At 46.1% G+C, this 11,861-nt stretch overlaps 1 long non-coding RNA gene across 1 annotated transcript; it reads left to right on the top strand.

Moving 5' to 3' along the window:
* The first annotated feature begins 238 nt into the window (after window positions 1-238).
* On the top strand, window positions 239-3,100 carry LOC112478500. The gene is made up of 3 exons (XR_003045874.1): window positions 239-369; window positions 1,328-1,471; window positions 2,142-3,100. It is a non-coding gene; the product is annotated as an uncharacterized LOC112478500 (long non-coding RNA).
* Window positions 3,101-11,861: the final 8,761 nt, after the last annotated feature.

The raw sequence follows: 11,861 nt of genomic DNA, 5'->3' as shown, positions 1-11,861 counted from the left end.
CGGTAAAGAAGTGGATCTCGGGAGTAAATTAAAAAATCAATACAGCTCCTAGTGAAGGAAAAGAGGTTCTTTCAATACCATCCAGCCCACTCTGAAGTCCAGTGAGTTTCAACTTGATAGGGATGTTTAATATAGAAAGGTATGCTGACAAGGAGTATGAGTCATCTCCTGAGCACAAATACCATCTGTGCAGGGAATGTCGGGGAAGTACATGTCATTCAAGAGTGTCTGACTCCCCTGGAGGCTGTGCATACCCAACATGGCAGCCAAGGACCAGCACTCCTTGCTCTCTGGTCCAAGGGGTCTCCAGAAGGAGGATGCTGACTTGCCTCTAAACCAATCCTTCAGCACAAGTCTAAAGCTTTTCCAGTAAGTTAAACACTTGGGCATCTTATCTTCTTATATCTTCATTATGTGATAAAGTGATTCTACCTCAGAAAAAAATGATGCTTAAAAGGGAATTTTCTTTTTTAGGGTCCAATTAACAATGTACGTAAAGAGAAAAGAAAGATCACCAGTATTTCCTGGACTATATGAGAGCAGGGTGAGGGTGTGTATACAAAGGGCCAGAATGTTTTATGCATTGGCCCATTTTCTTGATAAGTTAGCCTTTAAGCTTTGCTAGCTGCTGCCGAACTGCAGAATTAGGCACACTGTATTTCATTACTATTCATTCATTAATTTAACCAATATTGCTTGAGCATCCCCTAGACAGAGTATGGTTAGGTTTTGAGGGAGGCAAAGATGAATTCTCTGCTCTGGTAGGGGAGAGAAATATCCCAAAGGAAGGTTCTAGAAAGAGAAGGCCTATAACTAGCTACTAGCTGTCCAGAAGGAAGTTAGACTCTGGGCTGGAAGATAACCATAGCATTTGAATTAGGTCTGACCAAGTACTTATACTTCTTGTAAGGCAATGTTCTAGGGCCTCTCAGTTTGTTATTATAACTGAAGCATGGTAACATGAATGCCTACCTTTCAATGGTTCTTGGCCTTACCTGAATAATTGCAGGCCCCTGGCACTGCTCTCAGAGCCTCCTCGGGGACTGCTGGGAACCCTGAGTGTGCTCAGGAACAAGTGTGTGCATCCTCTGGCCCAACCCTGTGATGGAACCCGCTTCCTCACCCCTGGGCTGCTGTATCTCCCAGGTCCTGTCAGATGCTGCCTCTGTGTTCAGCACAAAAATGCTAAGACTGCCCTTCTCCTACAAATTGCATAAGATCCCATATTGATGGAATCCCCTTCAGCCTCTGAGTCACCCATCCTAGGGCTCAGTTTGAGGTGCCTCTGGGAGCAGAAGACCCCAGACTTTCCTTTGCTTTTCTCTAGACTCGACAACCCCCATCTAAGCACAGACTCTGCCTTCATCCAAAACAAAAGGACCTGTGCACATCAATGCCTTCAAATAATGCCTGGGACTGGGGAAGTGATCTCTTTTAGAGTGGCTCCATAATGCATCCTTCAATCTGTACGGTAAGGTTGGAGAGCAGTGAATGCAAACTGAATAGGATTCTACAATAATAGTCCTAAACCAAGACCAATTTTCTCAGGAAAATTGAGACTGTCACTGGGACCTGTGGTCACTCTTGTTCCCTGTCACACTGGGAATGGGGCCTGCTAGCCTTGACACGAGTTCTGTGGACTAATGCTTTACTGGTGCTGCATTTATATTTACCGGACAAAAGGTGCCAGTTAAAACCATGGCCAAATGTCACTGCCTGCCTAGAAATATAAGACAAGTACCCAGGGATTTGAATAAAGGGGTTGGTATAAGGGTTTGAACTCCCACCAAATTGACACAACCACCGTGGAAACCAGAGGCTCCAGTGTAGGAGGTAGCTGCCTCTGCTGGTGGCATTTTGGGGGCAGAATAAGGGCATCTTCTCAGTCCAGGATATATTTATCTTATTTGTATTGATATACTGCTGCCTATGAAAGGGATCTTATTTAAGACTAGGTCATTCGTTGTCTGTTGATGCCTTGAACATGGTTCTCCCCTGGACTTGAGAGTACAGTGTTTGTAAACATTTGTCCTTAGGCTGGCACAGCAATCTTCCCCTTAAGCAACAGGGTTTTCTCTGAAAAGACAGTTATTTAAAGCTCAGTTCAACACTTACTGACTTTGTTGTGCTTCTATCTTCAGGGAAATCACAGTCACTGGTTTGAATGGACTAATCAAGATCTATGAACTGCTGTCTACACTAATAGCCACTTTCTCAGAGATCAAAGCCACGTGGCCATGGAGATAGACTTTCAGCTGCTTTTCTTGCATCCTTTTCTGTTCGGAGTGCTTTATCACTCAAATGTCATAATCAGCTCAGGGTCTTTTCACTTCAGCTCTCTGCTACCAGACTGTTGAGTATTAGATAATTTAACGGTTTGAGCCCACTGTGATTTAAAAAACAAAAAGATAGAAAACTTTGTCCATGAGGATCTATGAAATGAGAAGAGGCAATCCTCATTAGTCTTGTCTTCCTTTAACGGGGGATAGACCAGTATGCTGCTCCTCAGGCCAGCGAGGGCACCGTTCCTCACTGTGTGGCGGAGACAGGAGCGGGAACAACATGGGTCCTTTGGCAACATCTCCCAGAGGGGAGGCTCTCCAGAGCATGGGCTTCTGTCTCTGGGCTCGCCCTCCTAGCTATGGGAAGGAAAACTTGGGACTTCCACAGACAACAGTCTAAGCATGTAGATGTTTCTAGGCTGCCCTGCCAGGAAGAATGTCTGTTCTGAGCTGTACAAGCCCTTCACAGTTGGGCCGGCTGGACCCTCGGGTGGGGCTGCACATGTGGGACAGCAGTTCAGTGGAGAGGGGCTTGCAGACTAGCTCTCCCAGTGGCTATGATCACAGACCCTGGGAGCTTCGTGGTGTTAACTTTTCCCCAGGCCCCATTGCACTGAGTACTGTCTTCCTACACATTTCCCCTGCCACCTGAGGCCCAGGGCCTCGCCAGGCCTGTCTGGCCTCATCTTGATAGAACCTTCCCCACAGTGGGTATTCAGCATCAGTATCAGAAGGCCACCAGATGGGTTCCAAAGGGACTGCCTGGAATCCAGTAGCAGCTCAGTAAAAATTTGGTGAGTGAATGAATGAATAAATGAATGATGAAATTCCAGCTTTGCTTCCCCCAAAGCAACAGAGTCTACTTCCTTCCAACTCAGACCGAGAGAGTAACAGAAGTGGTTTGAGCCACCCACCACCCACTCCAGTCTGAATACTCAGAAAGGAGAAATCAAAATCAAGGGAGCAAGAAGAGGCTCTTTGCTCTGGACACTTTCTCCAGTGCTCCTGCATAGAGTGAGGCAGGGCCCTCTTATGAGGATGATGGAGGAAGAAGCATTTTCTCCGAAACCCTGGCTAAGTGCAAGCAGCCTCTGCATCTCTCCATTCGAGGCCTGGGATGTGTTGAGGACATAAAGAGCGAGTGATGAGTGCCTCCCTGACTCTCGGAGCTCCCGGATTGGTTGTCTGACGGGATGTTCCTTCTGACTAAGTGATCTCCGCAAATGTCACTTAGGTTCAGAAGAAAACAGGCTCCCACGTATCCAGACTTCATCCACTGGAATTTACTTGTCATACTCACTACATCACGAGATAAGATCAGCGGTGCCCCAGCCTCCTGATGACACACTGTTCAGTCCACCTCAAAGATAGAACTTCTGGAAGCTGGGGCTGGAGGGGGGATGTGTTAAACTGGGCGTCTTCTGAGTCCTCCAGAAAATGTTATAACCGGACTCACTATGCAGAGTCCGATAAGTGTCAGGGATGGAAAGGGGGGTTTGGGTGGTATCACAGTCAGTCATAAGGCTACAATACAGCCCATGTGTTCTCGACTTTTCCAAAAACTAACTCGCAAGACAACAGACCGGAAGAATGCCTGGCAATGACAGGGACTCAGTAAATAATTGTCGATCGACTGGCACGGCATTGTCCCCAGCTGCCCAGGTGCCTAGTGGTGCAAAGCCATCTTCCCAGAGGCCAAAGTAGATCTCAGCCATGACTCTACCCCACCCAGGAGGTGAGGCACAGGTGACCTTCTCCTTCAGATATCCAGGGCCCATGTTGGTCAGAAGAGAAGCTCCAAATGTTTATTTAATGGTTTTGCTATTAAAAAGAGCAAACATTGGACACTAACTTACAGTGAACTCTACATTGGGAAGCAAGAGTCCTTTGTCCAGAAGAGCTGTAGACAAATGCTTCTAGGGGATATTATATTACAGAGACTCCAGAATGATCAGACATGCCCCACACTTTCTTGGGGGTTCGTTCCAGTCCAGAGGGACAGCTCAGCACAGGCTTGTTCACAGCCATGCTTGTTGAGCCCAAAGAACCTCGGGCAACAAGCACTTGCACACCTGGCAGAAGTCATTTTGACAAGTGAGGTGGGTCTGAAGTGAGAGCAAAGGAAGATAGACGACTTTGTGGAGCCTGAGGCTGACTTCAGAAATACCCACCTCTTGCCCCCAGCCCCTCTATTCAGAGCTTCTCCAGGAAATCCTACCAGCTTTCTCCAGCAGTGGCATTTGTCACACAGTGGCATTTCCTACACTCCTCTTCCCTCTGACCACATCTCTGGGGCTGCTAGGAGAGAGCCGACCAAACTACCCAGGAAGGCCAGGCAGCAAGCTGGTCTCCTCGAGAAGGCAGTATTTGGCTCTGACTCAGGAGCTTCTGGTGTTTCAGCCTTCCCTCTCCTATTGTACCAACCCCCGCAAGATCACCTTTCCTAAGAAAGAAAGAGCTTTCCCCAAATGTCCCAATCTTAGCTCTTCCAGTGCACCCACCTCATAGGCAGCCCCTGAGTGACAGCATCCACCATTACTTCATGTATAGTGGCACTGGGCTGGTTGCATAAAGGTCACTTAGGGAGTTTGTTAAAAATCCAGATTTCTGGGCCCCACTCAAGATACTTCTTGGGGTCGAGATGGGATGTGCAGAACAGCAATCTGTATTCAAAGACATTCCCAGATGCTTCTAAGACTCTGTTAGGACTGAGCAGCACTAAAAATCAGGGTATAAAAAGTTCAAAAGTGCATTAAAATATCCTTTTCTTTATTAAGACCTAGAAGAAAGTAAATTTGACTTCCAGAGAATATTTTGCTTCCTGGCAGCTTTAGGCAAAGCAGTTCCCTCTTGACCTAAACCAAGGCTACTCTCTGGGTCCTTCGGACATCTTAGACCAGCAAGAATCTGCGAGTAGCTCCAATGTAATGTGGGCTGCAAACCACCTTCCTAAGCATTCCAGACTCCCAGGGATGCAGCGCGCAGCACGTTCTCAAGCTGCTGGAGATTAGTGAGGTTGTGAGCTTTCCTTCAAAGCTCACCAGATCCCAAAAGCTTCTAGAAGGGGTTTCCCTGAACTATCAGGCACTTAGAGCTCAGGAAGAAGTAAACTTGATGCATATTGCAAAATAAGCCCCTGGAAATGGCTAAATTCTCTACATCATGTGAAAGGCAAAAGTATGTCTTAAAAAAAAAAAAAATCAGTGAAGCCAGAACGTATGTTGCTAACAACAGGACTGAATTAAGTAACGAGAGACTGTGCCTGTTGCCAGTGCTGAGGCAGGAAATAATTCATTTTCCTTTAACTAATCTCTTTGTTTACATTTCCTTTGCTCCACAGGACTGGCTCAGAAAAAGCCTGTTTTTCTGTCTTGTTTTTTGTTTGTTTGTTTGTTTGTTTTGTTTGTTTAGTCCTTGGTCAGTAGGGTCTGGTCCCATTGAGCCTTAGACCATGGACGCCATGGCCAAAGTCATTGTCATGAGTCACAACAGACTCACTGTGGAATGAAGAATGAAGACAGCAAAGGCCAGGAACAGATCTGCTCCTCCAGCTGGGCTAGCATCTGCCCGGTCAGCCAGCACTGTTCCTGACCACTGCAGGCTGGGCCAGGTGGGGCTGGCCTGTATGTTGGGAATGGAGGGAGAGCCGTGTCTGCCCACCTCACATTCGTATGCCCTGTTTTTGGCACAGTGTATAATAACTCTTTGAATACAAGAAGGATAGGACGAGGACAATGAATGGCTTCCAAAGTGGGCTAGATAAACTTTCTTTCTCAACCCCTTTACATACTTACACATAAAGGGACAATTAAGGGTAAGATGGTAGGGAGGGAGAAAGAGAGAGAGAGAAGGAGGAGGAGCAGGAGGAAGAGGAAGAGAAAGAGCCGAGGGAGGGAGAGAGGGAGAGAAAGAGAGAAGAAAGGGGAATGATAAAAGCACAAGGTACTTCATGGGTCGAAACTACAGATGGCTGCCTAGGGGGTGAAGGGAGGTCTCATCTCCCTGTCATCATGGCTCAGAGATTTCATGCCCATCAACTGCACACTTCATCCATTCCTAACATGTAACATGTAGCAAAACAACCTCATTCTGTAGAGGTAGAGAAAGCCATCGTAAATGGTTCTAGATTAAGAAGACCACGTGTGCCACGTGGCTCCTCACCTGTGGTCTCTACTCCAGGGCTCTCTGGGAAGCCTGTGAAGTCCTGCTCTTTTCTTGATTTCTTTTCCTCTTTAAATCTACTGGTCTGATCTCTGGTTTGTACACACTGAGACATTTGGAGACTTCGCAGTCTGCTCTCTTTCTGGCAAAGCAGTGTGTGTCATGACAATATCAAAGCTAAGTCAATCTGCACATTCACGGCTCTCTAGCATAACGGACGCCCTCAGTGGAGAAAACACCCTGTCTTGTACATGACGGAGAGTTCCTATTCATATACACTTTTCTCTCTTAAAATAACAGAAGAAAACCACTGTTCTTTTGGCTCAAGCAAAAATAAAACTGGTTTTTGAAAACCCTATTTAAAGGGTTCATTATCTCACAGGCTACTAACTATATACTCTGCACCACACTCAATAAAAGCTTCATATAACTGCCTTTGAAATTAACAGCCACCTCTTGTGCTTTTCAAGTTATTAAAGATGTTGGCATGGTGGAGAGACTGTAAACTTTCTATACTGGTGATTAGTCAGCGAGACCACATCCCACCAAATCCCCCAGAGCGTTCCTAACAAAAAGTTCCTTGTGACCCAAGCACCAATTTTTCTTTCTTGTCTGTTCATTCTAATTCCACTCAATTACTCCTGAGCAAGCTGTTTTATTCCTGTCAACTCATGTTATTTACTGGAGCCTTTCAGGAGGACTGAAGTGGAGGCTGATATTATGTAGGATGTTTTGAGACTCATTAAAACACTTTAAAACAATCACCCATTGTGATATTCACAGCCCTATATGACCTGGACTATTTGGAGCCTGGATCACTTCATTTATTTGCCATTAAAAGTTCCAGGTTAGAATGGCTTTTCTTGCTACAACAATTTTGGACCTGGGAACCCAGGACCTGGTCTGGGCTCCTGGAGGCCTCTGGGCAAGGATCTGAAGGATTAAGTGTGTGTATGTTGGGGTGGGGGAGGGGTGTCCAGGGACAGCTCTCCCTCTGACTGATGGACTGAGGAGAAATGGGAGTCAGCAGGCAGTCCCAAGTAGCCAGCAAGGTTTGCCTTCTAGAAGAGAGGGCAATTTCTCCAGGAGAGCATGCATAATAGCAATTTTCTTTTAAAGTTGGAGAGGTCCCCTGTGGTGTCACTTTTAGTCAATCGTTATCCCATCATTATATGTACAATACCTGAACAATTTGTATGAACAAGGAACTGAGCCAGATTTTCTGAAGGTGTAAAGCAGATAGCTCTGTAGTCCTTGCATCATTAGATGAGGGTCCATTTTATTGATGTCACTTGGAGTATCAGCTGCCAGGTGAGCATGCTTAGCCAGAACTCTGAGCCAGAGGGTGACCAAAACAGCCTCATTCTGTCCACTCCTCTCCCGGATCCCTCTTTCTTCTCACTCTGCTCTTTTATGCTCTAGCTGCTCACCTTCCCATCCACGATGAGCATCCGCCCCTGACTGACCATTGGCAGGAACTCAGCGCAGACAGCCCCTGGGGTTGGAAGTTGGCTCCTGTGCTCTAGGCTACCCAGAATCCAACAGGGAAACTGTGCTCAAGCTGGAGTGAAAGTAGAAGATTTTTAGTTTCCAAGTCCAAAGAACTGGAATTTCTTGGGGTGGAGCAGCGGGGGGTGGGTAGGGGGGAAAGATCTCCATTCTTCAGTGATTCTAAGATGCTCTGTGATTTCAGTGGTAGCCATGGTCTCAAAACCATTGTTCAGAAAAAGGCCAAGTCATCTCAGCCCACTTCATCCATCACCTCACACACTTCTAGAACATGGTTCTCCCACGATTGTCCCATCTGTTTGCACACACCATCCTCACCCCAAGCCAGAGGACGGTAGGGGTCGTCCAGGAGCAGCATGCATAGAGGAAGGTGAGGCAGGAGATCCAGAGCCATGTGTCAATGGACAGATCACTTCCTCTGCTGTGTTCCTCAGGCAGTGAGATGCTAATCTGCGCTCCAAGAGAAGTCAGTTCCCAGTCATACACACTAAAGAAACACTGCCAACTATGTGCCACCATGAGTTTAGAAAGTGCTGCACTAGCTCATCTCCAAGACCCCTCCTAACTCCTGAAATTCTAGGATGCAAAAAATTGGGAATGTGAATGCAAAAAGTTATAAGGCATCGGTGTGAGGTGGTGGTTTTTCACTCTGGCTATGGATAATAGTCACTTGAGGGAGACTTATAAAAATTAAAACCCACAGGCTTATCTCTCAGATCGGGGGTTATGATTCACTAGGACTGGGGTGGGCCTTGGTATCTACATTTCTAATAACTCTCCAATCAGTTTTGACATGTAGAGGCATCATAGCTGATAAGTTGAGGCCAAGTTTAGAACCAGATGTTTTTGCGAGGCAAGGAAATGAGAGAAAAGCTTTATAAAAGTCGGTATTGGGCCCGTGGGTGATTGTGCTTGGTGTGTTTTTAAAAGACACTTCCTCAGAAATCAGCAATTTAAGATGCAGTGAGGCAGAATTTGTTTTGTTTTGTTTTAAACCTCAGAGTGACACTCAAACCACATTCCAAGGGCAAACATCTCAGTGTAATAGATAGGCAGTCATTGCCTGGAACCAGATGTCAAGTGACACTGGCTGCCCACCCGAGGAGTGCTGGGTACCTCAGAGGAGAAGGACCCCTGCAAGAGGTGGTCTCCTCAATGTCCACTGGCTGCAAGCAGAGCTGACCTAACCTTTTGTCCAGGGGATCAGAGCTTCAGGATACAGAAAGTAGGACATCAGAAGGTTCCCAGGCCGATGAGGCAAGTTCTCACAAACTAGGCCATTTTTGAGTGAGGAAACCACCTCCGCCAGCCCCGTGTCAGTGGTCTTCACATGCACACACACAGGGGAACAGCTGGGCCAGTGCTCCCTGATGCCTGGGGGAGTTTGGTCCTGTTCAGGAGGACAAGCCAGAGTGATGAATCTTTCATCGACTGAAGTTCAAGGTGAAGTACAAGCCCCCCAAAATAAGTCTTATTCCTACTACTCCCTCTCATATATTCTAAAAGCCAGACAAGCTGGATGACTCACTGCTATTTAGACAGAAAATAGTCTCCTCCTTTGAGGATTTGCTCCTGTTTTTCCCTTCCCACCCCTGTCTGTTAGACTCCTACACATACTTCAAGGCCTATGTCAAATGCTTCCTCTGTAGATCTCCCCATTAGATATAGTGATATCGCTCCTCCCTGGAACTATCAGAGCATAGCATGTGTATCTATCATCTGGCATTTTTTTATATGTAATCGTGTTTCTATTATAAGCCCCTGGAGAACGCAGGCTGGGTCTTATGTCTCCCTGTAGCCCCAGCGGGTTTCAATATTGTGCTTTGTATGTAGCAGGTACCTACCTAGTGAAAGTTTATAGAAGATACTTGACAGTACTTGACGGTAATTGTAAAGCATCATGGCTCTTGTTACCTGTCAGTGGGCAACACTTGGCACTCTCTCCATCTCTGCAACATTGTGCCATCATCGAGCAAGTAGCATGACGTTAACAGATGCTGGGCCCCCTGAGCAGAGCCAGGGTCTTGACTGGAGGGTCTGGACTGGAGGGTCTGGACTGCATTGAATTTCAGCCCCCAGATGAGCTGAAAGGCACTCCAGTCCCCACTGCATTTGGGATTCTCCTCAAGAAATAATGAAGAAAGGAAGTTTAATCCACTGGGAATAAAGCTTGGGTGGACCACGTTTTGCACCAGATGATTAAATTATTTGATTAATAGGATGGATCATTTGTCATAATGTTACACAACATTTCCCAACTTTATTATCTAGAGTTTTCATGATTATAAATCTTATCTCCTTAAGAATAATTGAGTTTCTTGAGAGCAGAATCAGTAATTTATACAATGGTAGAAAAGCAATGGAGCTTGGAGTTAGAGAGACTTAGATTTGAGGCTTGGTTTTATCACTTCACAGTCAAGTACCTTGGGCAAATTTCTGCTCTTCTTTGAGTTAGTTTCCTCATTTATGTAATTAGAGCAATAATGCCTTCCACTGTTATGCTAACCATGAAAATTCCTGGCATGTTACCTGTCACAAAGTAGGTGCTCCATGCTTATCTCTCCCTTCTCTCCTACTCCTTTGCTCTTCCTGTAAAATATACAGATACTTGTGCAGCCATGTTTACAGGACCAAAAACTGAGGGAGCATGGTTCTGGTGAGCTTGGTTCTGCTAAGGCAGAAAAAATAAAATATTAGAAATTAGGACTGTCTCAGGAAATGCATGTGGCCACTCAATCAAGACTACTTGTTCATATACATGAAACAGAAACAAAACAACTTTTGCCACGTATCAGACTCTTACCACGATTATCAAATCACCACTTCCCTTTGGGCCATGGAGACAGAGAGCAGATGAGGAGACAGGAAAGTCATCCTGCTGCTCTGCGAGGTACCTTCTCAGATTTATCACCTGAGACCTGCCCATCTAAATGACTCTGAGGAGATTTACGTGCTCTTGGTCCACCTGCTGACCCCCCAGGTCCAGGTGTCTCATTTTCTACGCATACTTCCATTTATATCCTCTGCTGTGATGTTTGCCTCGGAAGCACTTGAGGAAATTAGGTATCCAGCATCAAATAAGCTCTGCTATTTGGTCTATAACCTGAGACTCAAATTAAAAAAAAAAAACAAATGAGCTTCCACTGGCCTTGGTATTTCTGGTTGCTGGGAGTTCTCACTTCTGGAAACCAAGTAAAGAAAGTAGCCTCGGTACAGGGTTTTATAGATCCTGCAGCGGGAGCTGAATTAATTATTCCAAAAGGACAAGAGGGGCTGACAGAAAGAAAGCCTGTTGATGACCAAATCTCTTTTCAACTGAATGGTTGTTTTTGTTTTGGTGTATGTGTGGTTCTTTTGTTATTGATGACAAGGTAGTTTCCCTTCAGGCTCCCCCGCCGCCCCCCCAACCCCGCCCCCGGGGGTTTCAGTGAAAAGAGAGGCACACCTTTAATTCGATATCCAGGAAAGAGCAAGCTTGGTGTTTTTTTCCAAAATCCCAATCCAAAAAGCTGACATCAGGGTTCTGAAACAGACTGCCTGTGGGGACACCATAAAGAAGTGGACTTTGTTTTGACTGGGGCCTGTAAAAGTGGACCTTTAGTGCCTCATCCCTTAAGCGCATGGTGTTTTGAATATGGCTTTGACGGTTGTTAGCCAAAGTGGAGTTAGCACACAGCCTGCAAACCAGCAGCTGTCTTTGCCACAGACGTTGACCCTGTCCTGCATATAGACAGGTATCCTGTGTAATTACCCTGAACATTTGCCACACTGCGGAATAAACTCGGAGTCTTCCCACTGGAGACATTTCTGTGATACAGTGGACTGGATTCAGCCCGAGAAGGAATAGTTGTGGTGTACACTCCAACCCAACTGCTTGTTCCCTCTCCTTGACCTACCCTTGTGGGAAGC

Source organism: Pteropus alecto, unplaced genomic scaffold (genome assembly GCF_000325575.1).
Source record: "Pteropus alecto unplaced genomic scaffold, ASM32557v1 scaffold61, whole genome shotgun sequence".
NCBI lineage: Eukaryota > Metazoa > Chordata > Mammalia > Chiroptera > Pteropodidae > Pteropus > Pteropus alecto.
The sequence above is the reverse complement of the archived record's forward strand: the minus strand, read 5'-3'. Positions and strand labels throughout refer to the sequence as shown.